The sequence below is a fragment of the Coregonus clupeaformis genome, unplaced genomic scaffold (assembly GCF_020615455.1).
Source record: "Coregonus clupeaformis isolate EN_2021a unplaced genomic scaffold, ASM2061545v1 scaf0183, whole genome shotgun sequence".
In the NCBI taxonomy this organism is placed as follows: domain Eukaryota; kingdom Metazoa; phylum Chordata; class Actinopteri; order Salmoniformes; family Salmonidae; genus Coregonus; species Coregonus clupeaformis.
In genome coordinates this window covers 111772-124316 of record NW_025533638.1, presented here as the reverse complement: position 1 = coordinate 124316, position 12545 = coordinate 111772, and the positions used below count along the sequence as shown (strand labels likewise).

At 44.8% G+C, this 12545-nt stretch overlaps 1 pseudogene; it reads left to right on the top strand.

Moving 5' to 3' along the window:
- The first annotated feature begins 10203 nt into the window (after window positions 1–10203).
- On the top strand, window positions 10204–11651 carry LOC123484012 (annotated as a pseudogene).
- The last annotated feature ends 894 nt before the right edge of the window (window positions 11652–12545 follow it).

The window sequence follows — 12545 nt, the reverse complement described above, 5'->3', positions numbered from 1 at the left end:
AGGTTCTCATTAGGTTGCCAGGGTAATGTTCTTATAACATACTGCCACAACAAAATGTGGGAGCAATAGTGGTAGGAGGAAACATTACAAGAACGTTCTGCTAATGTTGATGGATATGTTATTCAAAATACTCATAACAACAAGCGGGGAGTATTCCTACAAAGGTCTTATAAAGTTATAGTGTGACATTATGAAATGGTGGTTCTAATAACGTTCTCTGAACATACTTCAGCAATATGTTGGAGCAATGGCGGTTGTTCTAAAAATACATTCCTGGAATATTCAGTTCATGTTGATGGATATATTACTACTAACACATATAACAACAAACAAGAAACATTCCTTAAATACTCTTATGAAGTTATTCTGTAAGGTTATGACATGATGATCCAGAATTGTTCTAAAAACATACTTCACTATAATGGAAGTAGTTCTGAAAACATTGCTGCAATAATCTGCTAATATTGATGTGTAATGTAACATTATTATTGCCAAATTTAAAGAAAATGGCATTTCAATCTTCTGACATCATATTTTATTAGGGTATTGTCCAAACATACAGTGGGGGAAAAAAGTATTTAGTCAGCCACCAATTGTGCAAGTTCTCCCACTTAAAAGATGAGAGAGGTCTGTAATTTTCATCATAGGTATACGTCAACTATGACAGACAAATTGAGAAAAAATCCAGAAAATCACATTGTAGGATTTTTAATGAATTTATTTTTCAAATTATGGTGGAAAATAAGTATTTGGTCACCTACAAACAAGCAAGATTTCTGGCTCTCACAGACCTGTAACTTCTTCTTTAAGAGGCTCCTCTGTCCTCCACTCATTACCTGTATTAATGGCACCTGTTTGAACTTGTTATCAGTATAAAAGACACCTGTCCACAACCTCAAACAGTCACACTCCAAACTCCACTATGGCCAAGACCAAAGAGCTGTCAAAGGACACCAGAAACAAAATTGTAGACCTGCACCAGGCTGGGAAGACTGAATCTGCAATAGGTAAGCAGCTTGGTTTGAAGAAATCAACTGTGGGAGCAATTATTAGGAAATGGAAGACATACAAGACCACTGATAATCTCCCTCGATCTGGGGCTCCACGCAAGATCTCACCCCGTGGGGTCAAAATGATCACAATAATGGTGAGCAAAAACCCCAGAACCACACGGGGGACCTAGTGAATGACCTGCAGAGAGCTGGGACCAAAGTAACAAAGCCTACCATCAGTAACACACTACGCCGCCAGGGACTCAAATCCTGCAGTGCCAGACGTGTCCCCCTGCTTAAGCCAGTACATGTCCAGGCCCGTCTGAAGTTTGCTAGAGTGCATTTGGATGATCCAGAAGAAGATTGGGTGAATGTCATATGGTCAGATGAAACCAAAATAGAACTTTTTGGTAAAAACTCAACTCGTCGTGTTTGGAGGACAAAGAATGCTGAGTTGCATCCAAAGAACACCATACCTACTGTGAAGCATGGGGGTGGAAACATCATGCTTTGGGGCTGTTTTTCTGCAAGGGACCAGGACGACTGATCCGTGTAAAGGAAAGAATGAATGGGGCCATGTATCGTGAGATTTTGAGTGAAAACCTCCTTCCATCAGCAAGAGCATTGAAGATGAAACGTGGCTGGGTCTTTCAGCATGACAATGATCCCAAACACACCGCCCGGGCAACGAAGGAGTGGCTTCGTAAGAAGCATTTCAAGGTACCCTTTCCCACCTTGAGAAAAGGAACACCTATGTGAGAATGCTATTCATTGACTACAGCTCAGCATTCAACACCATAGTGCCCACAAAGCTCATCACTGTGCTAAGGACCCTGGGACTAAACACCTCCCTCTGCAACTGGATCCTGGACTTCCTGATGGGCCGCCCGCTGGTGGTAAGGGTACGCAACAACACGTCTGCCACGCTGATCCTCAACACTGGGCCCCTCAGGGGTGCGTGCTTAGTCCCCTCCTGTACTCCCTGTTCACCCATGACTGCGTGGCCAAACACGACTTCAACACCATCATTAAGTTTGCTGACGACACAACAGTGGTAGGCCTGATCACCGACAATGATGAGACAGCCTATAAGGAGGAGGTCAGAGACCTGGCAGTGTGGTGCCAGGACAACAACCTCTCCCTCAATGTGAGCAAGACAAAGGAGCTGATCGTGGACTACAGGAAAAGGCAGGCCGAACAGGCCCCCATTAACATCGACGGGGCTGTAGTGGAGCGGGTCGAGAGTTTCAAGTTCCTTGGTGTCCACATCACCATCAAACTATCATGGTCCAAACACACCAAGACAGTCGCGAAGAGGGCACGACAACACCTTTTCCCCCTCAGCAACTGAAAAGATTTGGCATGGGTCCCCAGATCCTCAAAAAGTTATAGAGCTGCACCATCGAGAGCATCCTGACCGGTTGCATCTCCGCCTGGTATGGCAACTGCTCGGCATCTGACCGTAAGGCACTACAGAGGGTAGTGCGTATGGCCCAGTACATCACTGGGGCCAAGCTTCCTGCCATCCATGACCTATATACTAGGCGGTGTCAGAGGAAAGCCCAAAAAATTGTCAAAGACTCCAGTCACCCAAGTCATAGACTGTTCTCTCTGCTACCGCACAGCAAGCGGTACCAGAGCGCAAAGTCTAGGACCAAAAGGCTCCTTAACAGCTTCTACCCCCAAGCCATAAGACTGTTGAACAAATAATAAAATGCCCACCGAGACTATTTACATTGACCCCCCCCCCCATTTGTTTTTACACTGCTGCTACTCACTGTCTATTATCTATGCATAGTCACTCTACCCCTACCTACATGCACAAATTACCTCAACTAACCTGTACCCCCGCACATTGACTCGGTACCGGTACCCCCTGTATATAGCCTCGTTATTGTTATTTTATTGTGTTACATTTATCATTTTTTACTTTAGTTTATTTGGTAAATATTTTCTGAACTCTTTCTTTAACTGCATTGGTGGTTAAGGGCTTGTAAGTAAGCATTTCACAGTAAGGTCTACACCTGTTATATTCGGTGCATGTGACAAATAAAGTTTGATTTGATTTGAACATTTTATTTTATCATTCCGGGAACATTGTAATAATATTCAAAGAACATTGAGAGAATGTCATTACAACTGGAAAGATGTTATGTTTTGGGAACCTCTGTCACGCCCTGACCTATAGAACTCTAGTTAGTTTGGTCAGGGTGTGCATGTTTAGTTCAATGTTGTGGTAGATCTATGTTTAGATCTAGGTTTTCTATTTCTACGTTTGGCCGGGTGTGATTCCCAATCAGAGGCAGCTGTCGCTCGTTGTCTCTGATTGGGGATCATACTTAGGCAGCCAGTTTTCCTGCCTGAGTTGTGGGATCTTGTTTGTGTTCAGTGAGTTTTGCTTGTTAGTGTATAGCCTTCCAACGTCACGTTTCGTTGCCTTTTGTTGTTTTGTATGTTTATTCAGTTTAATAAACATGTATGCATTTCACGCTGTGCCTTGGTCTGACCCGTTCTTCAACGAACGTGACAACCTCTCTATTGTCATGTTCCCACAACCTAAATACATGTTTTAGGTACTTTTAAAGAATATATATTTTTTTTAAATAATAATGATTAATATTTTTCAATGATGTTCTGATTTAATCTCTTCAGTTTTTGTTGGAAAGGGTTAATACTGAAGAGAAAAAGATCCAATCGGGATTTTTCTTTGCTGGTTTCTGGGGAGATAAATCAAGTTAGCTAAGTCAGCCATTGGCTAGGCCATCAGAAGCTAGATAAAAGCATCTGCCATTCAACTGTATTAGGGCAAAATTTTGACAGTGGAATCAGCAATCACATTTTAACTTAATGAGTGGGACTGTTACAAAAACGTATGGAAACCTCTGCCTTCTTGAAGGCCAACAGGTCACTTATCAATAGCGAACAGCTAGCTTTTGCTGTCAGCTAGTTTGTAGCGGCTGCAGCAGGTGTTATCAAAGAACATGTTGCTAATTTGTTAGCTTCTCCCTTTTCAAGAATAACTTTCAACAAGAAGTTACGTTTCAAATGATCATCTGGTGAGTGGAACTGTGTTTTTTATTGCTGCCTGCTTGCTGTTAGCCATCTCTTTGAAAATAACTTGTGTGAAACATTGTTGCATTTAAAGTGGAACTGACAGCATTTTAGCAACATTAAATCTTATTAAAATCTGTTCATATACACCCCCAGGAAGAGTATGACACTTTAAAAATGAAGTCTGACAAACAACCACTTTGATATGGTAGGACCGTGCGTTTGGACAATTAATAGACACTGCAGTAAATAAAACCGAATAAAAACATCTGTCTTGTCCAGGAACAGGAGTCTACACAGACCGGTGCGCTATTGCCAATCAGAGCTGCAGTAGACCTTCATACAAACAAGCCATTTGCTACACTGGTCTGCCATAATTCACTTTGAACTGGACTGTTTGTTTACAGGCAGTTGCAACAGCGCGACTTTAGATCATTAGAACGCATTTGCCAAAAGCCACAAAATACACCTGAATCAAATATGTAAACACCACGGGAGTCCTCTTACTTTTGGGAACTTTACAGTCCTATTGATCAAACAACCATGAAAAGGTAGGCTATCTCTCCCTCAGTTATGCACATCAACAACAATAAGATCAACAACTAATGCTAGCCAGAGCAAGATGAGGTCAAATCTAACGAAGGAACATTAGATAAACCCTCTCAAACTTTATCAGCTAGTTGGCCGTCAAAATTGCACTGATAAACGATCAGGAATTGTAGCCTCCTTGTCCTTCTGCAGCTTGCCTGCCAATGCATGCTTATCCCAACCAAGCACCCAAGCTAACTGGCTAAAGTTGGCTACTTCCAGACACAAATGAGAGAACACCTCACTCTGACCATTTTACTCACCGTAGCAGAGCTGGTTCGGCTGTTTACATGTTTTCTAGAGCGTTCTTGACTAACTATTGTCACGCCCTGACTCTGGGGACTCTTATTTGTTGAGTCAGGGTGTGATTTTCTATGTTGTGTAGTTCTATGTTTTCTATCTAGTATGTCTAGATCTATGTTTGGCAGGGTGTTTCCCAATCAGAGGCAGCTGTCGCTCGTTGTCTCTGATTGGGGAGCATACTTAGGCAGCCTATTGGCAATTATGTGTTGTGGGATCTTGTTCCGTATAAGGTATGTTGTTTGTGTCTACCTTGGACTTCACGTTTCGTTTATTGTTTTGTCGAGTGTTTATTAAGTTTAAATAAACATGTATGCATATCACGCTGCGCCTTGGTCTGACCCGTCTATGAACAAACGTGACAGAAGATCCCACCAAACGAGGACCAAGCAGCATGTCCAGGAGCAGACAGCCTGGACCTGGGAGGAGATCCTGGATGGTAAGGGATCCTGGACTTGGGAGGAGATTCAGGCTGGGATGGATCGCCGTCCTTGGGAGGAGACAGTTGAGGCCCGGTATAGAGAGGAGAAACGGCGCCAACAGTGCCGACGACGGAGACCCGAGAGGCAACCCCAATACATTTTTTTGGGGGGGGCACACGGTGTGGACGACAAGGCAGCAGGAGGCCGTTAAAGGGCGGGTCTGCAGGTTAGGAGAGGAGGCCACCATGTTACGGGGGCTATTGGTTCAGAGGGAGCAGGAGTTATTTGGTCAGAGGGAGGCGCTACAGGAGGCTAAAAGGGAGAAGGAAAGTGTAGAGGCACGGTGAAAGGAGCTGGTTAGGCAGCAGAAGGAGCGGGGGTTAATAAAGGAACCCAGTCCCGCTCCTCGCACCAAGCAAGTGGTGCTTGTTGCCAGTCCCGTCTGGCCCGTTCCTGCTCCCCGCACTAAGCCAGTGGTGCGTGTTCCCAGTACGGCCCGACCCGTTCCTGCTCCTCGCACCAAGCCAGTGGTGCGCGTCGCCAGCCCGGCCCGGCCTGTTCCTGTTCCTCGCACCAAGCCAGTGGTGCGCGTCGCCAGCCCGGCCCGGCCTGTTCCTGCTCCTCGCACCAAGCCAGTGGTGCGCGTCGCCAGCCCGGCCCGGCTTGTTCCTGCTCCTCGCACCAAGCCAGTGGTGCGCGTCGCCAGCCCGGCCCGGCCCGGCCTGTTCCTGCTCCTCGCACCAAGCCAGTGGTGCGCGTCGCCAGCCCGGCCCGGGTCTGTTCCTGCTCCTCGCACCAAGCCAGTGGTGCGCGTCGCCAGCCCGGCCCGGTCTGTTCCTGCTCCTCGCACCAAGCCAGTGGTGCGCGTCGCCAGCCCGGCCCGGCCCGGCCTGTTCCTGCTCCTCGCACCAAGCCAGTGGTGCGCGTCGCCAGCCCGGCCCGGCCTGTTCCTGCTCCTCGCACCAAGCCAGTGGTGCGCGTCGCCAGCCCGGCCCGGTCTGTTCCTGCTCCTCGCACCAAGCCAGGGGTGCGGGTCGCCAGCCCGGCCCGGCCTGTTCCTGCTCCTCGCACCAAGCCAGTGGTGCGCGTCGCCAGCCCGGCCCGGCCTGTTCCTGCTCCTCGCACCAAGCCAGTGGTGCGCGTCGCCAGCCCGGCCCGGCCTGTTCCTGCTCCTCGCACCAAGCCAGTGGTGCGCGTCGCCAGCCCGGCCCGGCCTGTTCCTGCTCCTCGCACTAAGCCAGTGGTGCGCGTCGCCAGTCCGGCCCGGCCTGTTCCCGCTCCTCGCACCAAGCCAGTGGTGCATGTTCCTAGTCTGGTTTGGCCCGTGCCTGCTCCTCGCACCAGACCAGTGGTGAGTGTGTCCAGGCCGGCACGGCCCGTGCCCGTTCCACCGGTGCCTGGTCCGGCACCAGTCAGCAGCTCCAGTCCGGAGCCAGAGTAGTCCGCTCCACCGGTGCCTGATCCAGCTCCGGTCAGCTGCTCCAGTCCGGAGCCAGAGCAGTCCGCTCCACCGGTGCCTGATCCAGCTCCGCTCAGCGGCTCCACTCCGGAGCCAGAGTAGTCCGCTCCACCGGGGTCCAGTCCAGATCCGGTCAGCGCCGCCACTCCGGAGCTAGAGCAGTCCGCTCCACCGGTGCCTAGTCCAGCTCCGGTCAGTAGCTCCAGTCCGGAGCCTGAGCAGTCCGCTCCACCGGTGCCCGGTCCAGCTCCGGTCAGCGGCTCCAGTCCAGACCCAGACGTCAGCCCCTCTCCAGGTTCGGGGTCTCCCAGACCAGGGTCCAGACAGGGCTTGGAGTATAGTGGGAGGAAGGAGAGGGGAAGCAGCGCGCCGAGGTTCAGACCAGACCAGGGGCGCAACAGGGAGGCGGAGAATAGGTGGTTGTCACGTCCGGAGCCGGATCCGCCTCCGAGGCGGAATGTGGGTGTGATTTTCTATGTTGTGTAGTTCTACGTTTTCTATCTAGTATGTCTAGATCTATGTTTGGCCGGGTGTGTTTCCCAATCAGAGGCAGCTGTCGCTCGTTGTCTCTGATTGGGGAGCATACTTAGGCAGCCTATTGGCAATTAGGTGTTGTGGGATCTTGTTCCGTATAACGTATGTTATTTGTGTCTACCTTGGACTTCACGTTTCGTTTCGTTTATTGTTTTGTCGAGTGTTTATTAAGTTTAAATAAACATGTATGCATATCACGCTGAGCCTTGGTCTGACCCGTCTATGAACGAACGTAACAACTATTACATTTTTTGCCTATATTTACTGACACTGGTCATATTCAGCAGGTGTTGCACGTTCGTAAATTCATCAATTATTCTGCACTCTGGCATCGAAGTAGATAGCCAGAGTGAATTTACTGAACGCAAGAGATATGCAAACTGTATAACAGTCGTTCAAGTTCTTACTAGCTAACCAAAAGACACCTGCATCTCTAGCTGTGTATAGCCACCAAAACATGATAGGAGGGGAAAAGTCACTCACTCACTCACTCCTCCAATGGCATGACATGACATCCTCCTAGCAGCTAGCTATCTAGCTAACGTTAGGCTCCATGTCTTTAGCTTGCTACATTATTAGATACGCTAGCCTATTAGCCACGTTATGACTGACTTGTGATCATTGCCCTTGCTAGTTTGATTGTCTTTGACATTCCCAGCCTTAGTTACATTCGTCCATTTTTGTCCAGAATATTGAGTCATTGAAACTGAAATGGTGCATCCTGAATGGAGGCAGCAAACAATGTCCCAGGCCAGCTGTGATTTACAACCTGATATTTTTTGGACTACCGAGAAATGTATTGGTGAATGATTTTAATCATGCATTGAACTGCATCCATCTATTCTGCCAACAATGTGTTAGTGTACGTCATGGAGCATTGAGTCAAATAGAACATATTTTAAAAACCTTTTATAAAGTTGGTTTTGTAGCATGAACTGGGGATTTTATATTTGTTACTGATAATATGTTTATTTCATATCTGCAAAGTAGTTAAAAAAAAGTAATGTAAATGTAGTTAAAACGCTGTCAGTTCCACTTTAAACTTTGGGTCACCGGTTACTTTGTATGCTAAACGGAAATGTTTTTTGCAATAGTTGTACATTTCGATTGGGAAATGCTTACTGGTTGTGTTTTTATATTCTTATGATTGGGACCTACTGGCTTATTATGTCAGAGTTTGTGGACTGCTTATCATTTAACTATGCAGTGGTGTAGTGGTGCCTGGAGAAGTATACTCTAATGTTGCCCAGAATTTTCCTATGTTTTTTTAGTGAGTTTTCCTATAGATTTTTCAGATTTTCACTCTTAAAATAATTTTAAAAAATGTTTTATAGAAAAAAGTCGAACATTTGATGGTCTAGGTCCACAACAATGCTTAAACCACGTCAATCTGATTGGGTGGGCCTGTCAGTGCCTGACTGGGTGGGCCTCTGTCCATCCATGTCTACCCCCTGATGCAAACAGCGCATGATGACAATTGTGCATCACAAATAGCCTACTAACCAACACTTTGTACTAAACTTTTTCAGTACCTGGTTTGCATAACCATTGTTGCCTTAGTTAGCATTTACTGGTAGATATCGTAAATTGAAACGTCTTTCCTACAATACCCGCTACGGTGAGCTGCTCCATGATAAAACCAGTTGAGAGCTGCACACTCTTGTTGCCTGCAGATGATATTCCAGCTGAAACTAGGCAATGTGTGCAGAGCGCATGTGAATATATTTCACGTACTTTGCGATTGTGTAAACTACTTTGTGCATGATTTCTCTATTGTACCACATAATTGATCAATCGTACACCTCCACTACACTACCTTGATACGCAACAGTAGGGATTAAGAAGTGAGTATAAGCAATGCACACTGAAAAAAAGTGGGTATCCGGTTTATACCTGTGTATATCCTCCACTACACCACTGGCCCTTTGTTGAACAAAAAGTGCACTCCTACATGAGTGCGCTGGTATTACGGTTGCTGTCCTTTCAGCATCACGAACCTGTCACACTGAAGGCCTATAGGTTCGCCACTGCGCAAACATGTCTAACGGCTGTTAGGATATTAATATTTAAAGAAAGGAGTGTATATATTTGGCCTGGCGAAGTGGTTTTATGTGCTGACTGAATGGAAGCTGATAAAAACAATTTTTATCCGCTGGTCTCGACTGGTCTCGGGAAGAAATGATGAGTGCTCACTGTCCAAGACCCAGTCAAGACCGAGTGCAAATGTATCCCGGACATCGAGACAAGACCGAGACACTCAATATGTGGTCTCGAGACCTCTCGAGTACTACAACACTGATATCTGGTATGTTACATTGTCTTCCATTAGTTTCCATGCAGTCTCTCCTCTTTGTCCATAACCTGCTTTCAGGGTACAATAACAAATTAGTCATTTTGAAATGTTGGTGAACTATCCCTTTAAGAGTTGTTATAGGCATCATCATAAGCACCATCAGCAGTGGCAAAAAATATGCACATTAATAGTCCTGTCGTGCAGACCAGATCTGTTGTCCTGTTGTGGAGACCAGACCTGTTACAGGTTCTTTGACAAATTAAAAAGGATGGGCCCCGACCCAAAACATTTGATATCAAACCAATGTCCTCTAGTGCCCTTGTTTTGGTCAACATTTGGGATGGTTTGCATTTGTCTTTGTTTGTAGATCGGGGCATCAGTGCTTCGGAACAATGTGATGAGTCGGGATAAATATTTCAATTGCTGATTGAATATATCCAATTCAAACAGTGCTAAGTAACCATGTGCTTGCTTTTATTGTCCTGGCTGCGTATAAAGAGAATATTGGTGGAGCCTGGTGGTTTAATGTTTAATGTATCACGCCTGGCCTACTGATCATTAACCATGGAAAAGGTAAGCAGAGTTATTGATAAAGCTATCACATAAAGTTATTGATAAAGCTATCACAAAGTTATTGATAAAGCTATCACAAAGTTATTGATAAAGCTATCACATGAAGTTATTGATAAAGCTATCACATAAAGTTATTGATAAAGCTATCACATAAAATTATTGATAAAGTTATCACATAAAGTTATTGATAAAGCTATCACATAAAGTTATTGATAAAGCTATCACATGAAGTTATTGATAAAGCTATCACATGAAGTTATTGATAAAGCTATCACATAAAGTTATTGATAAAGCTATCACAAAGTTATTGATAAAGCAATCACATGAAGTTATTGATAAAGCAGTCACATTAAGTTATTGATAAAGCTATTACATTAAGATATTGATAAAGCTATCACATGAAGTTATTGATAAAGCTATCACAAAGTTATCTAAGTTATCATAAAGCATAACTCTATAATAAGTTAAATACAAACTGCATATGTCTTTGAAGTTGCAGAGTAACTCATAATATGTATTATACAACGGGGGGGTCTAATCCTGAATGCTGATTGGTTAAAACCGCATTCCAGCCGGTGTCTATTCCACAAGTTACCACCGGCTTCTCGGGCATTATCACTTAATTATATGATGTTTCGTGTCAGATCACCTTCTACGAGGACCGGAACTACCAAGGGCGGTACTATGAGTGCGACAGTGACTCCAGTGACCTGCACACCTTCCTCAGCCGCTGTAACTCGGTCAGGGTGGAGGGAGGATTCTGGGTGGTGTACGAGAGGCCCAACTACATGGGCTTCCAGTACGTGCTGACCCCTGGAGAGTACCCTGACTACCAGCGCTGGATGGGCTTTAATGACACCGTCAGGTCATGTCGCATCATTAGGAATGTGAGTAGAGCGGATGGATGGACAATATGAGACTCTTTGAAAGAGTTCATATGGAATAGAGAAGTATAACCAACCTGTAATCATTTTACCCCCACACTTACAGAGCTTGTTCCTAACAAAACCCTACTACCCTACTCTAAATGTATATTACATGTCCGATTGTGCAGCAGTTATTATTCAACCATAAAGGGGCAGGTCAAGATATCATTTTCTATTTAGATGGTCATATCTTCCCTAAAACATTTTTATGCTTTAACATTTCTTTGTTGTTGTGATTCCAGGTGGGCAACTCGTGGAGAATGAAGCTGTGGGAGAAGCCTAACTTTGAGGGCCAGAGCATGGAGGTGGCAGACAACATGCCCTCCTTCCAGGAGCGCTGGCACAGCCGCGAGGTGAACTCCTGCAAGGTGTTCGAAGGCGCCTGGGTTTTCTTTGAGCACCCCAACTACAGGGGGGCGCCAGTACCTGCTGGAGAGGGGCGAGTACAGACGCCACACCGAGTGGTGGGGCATGCAGGCTAACGTTGGCTCCATCCGCCGCGTCAAGGAGTAATAGACATATCACCACCAAAGGCTAAATAAGATATCCACTGTGTCAAGTAGTACGACACGTCACCACCAAGGGTTGATTATGTGTATGATTGTGTGTAAGAAGTACAAATAAAGATGTGTTGAAAATAAAAAGCTTGTTTGCAATATGTTCCTTTCTAATTAAAGTGTTACTTAGAGATTACTCCCTTGCTAACTCACAAAAATTATTCGTACAATTCCACATGTCAAAGCCGTATTAAGTACATGTTTCCTCAATAAAGAAGTTATCAGCAAAGTCAGTGCTAGAGTGTATGAAATACCAGAGCAGTTAAATCAAGTATGACTTAAAACATCAAATGTACCACTCAATCTTAGGTCATTATGCACAAAGGAATAGTCTTATTTTTCACTAACTTACCTTTTATAGCATGCAACATTTATCAACATAGAGAGAGGAAGAGTTATTCTCTTCTGTTCTTCTTTATGTATTCTTGAACTTCAGACAGACTGAATTGAGCTAATAGGGTATTCTTCATTTTAGACTTATTTCACATTTCTCGTTTTTTCCAAAAACATACAAATATTTATACTCTCCCATTTTTATAAAAACACACACTTTTTTTGGTTAGTAAAATATATATGTAATTATGTAATTATTAATTATATACATTTGACCAAAATACTTATCTTGGAAATATCCACAAAATAATTGTGTTTGAACCAAAACAAAGGTCAGAGGTTACCAAGCGTTACAGGTGAGCTAGCTAGGTCCCTGTTCCAGGATCTGTAGATGCACAACCACTAAAGAAAGAATATGTAAATATATATATATTAAACATTTCCTAAAAAAGTACACTTTTTATTTAATAAAAACAAAATAAAAGATAAGACATTGCTGATTGAAATAGCTGATGTT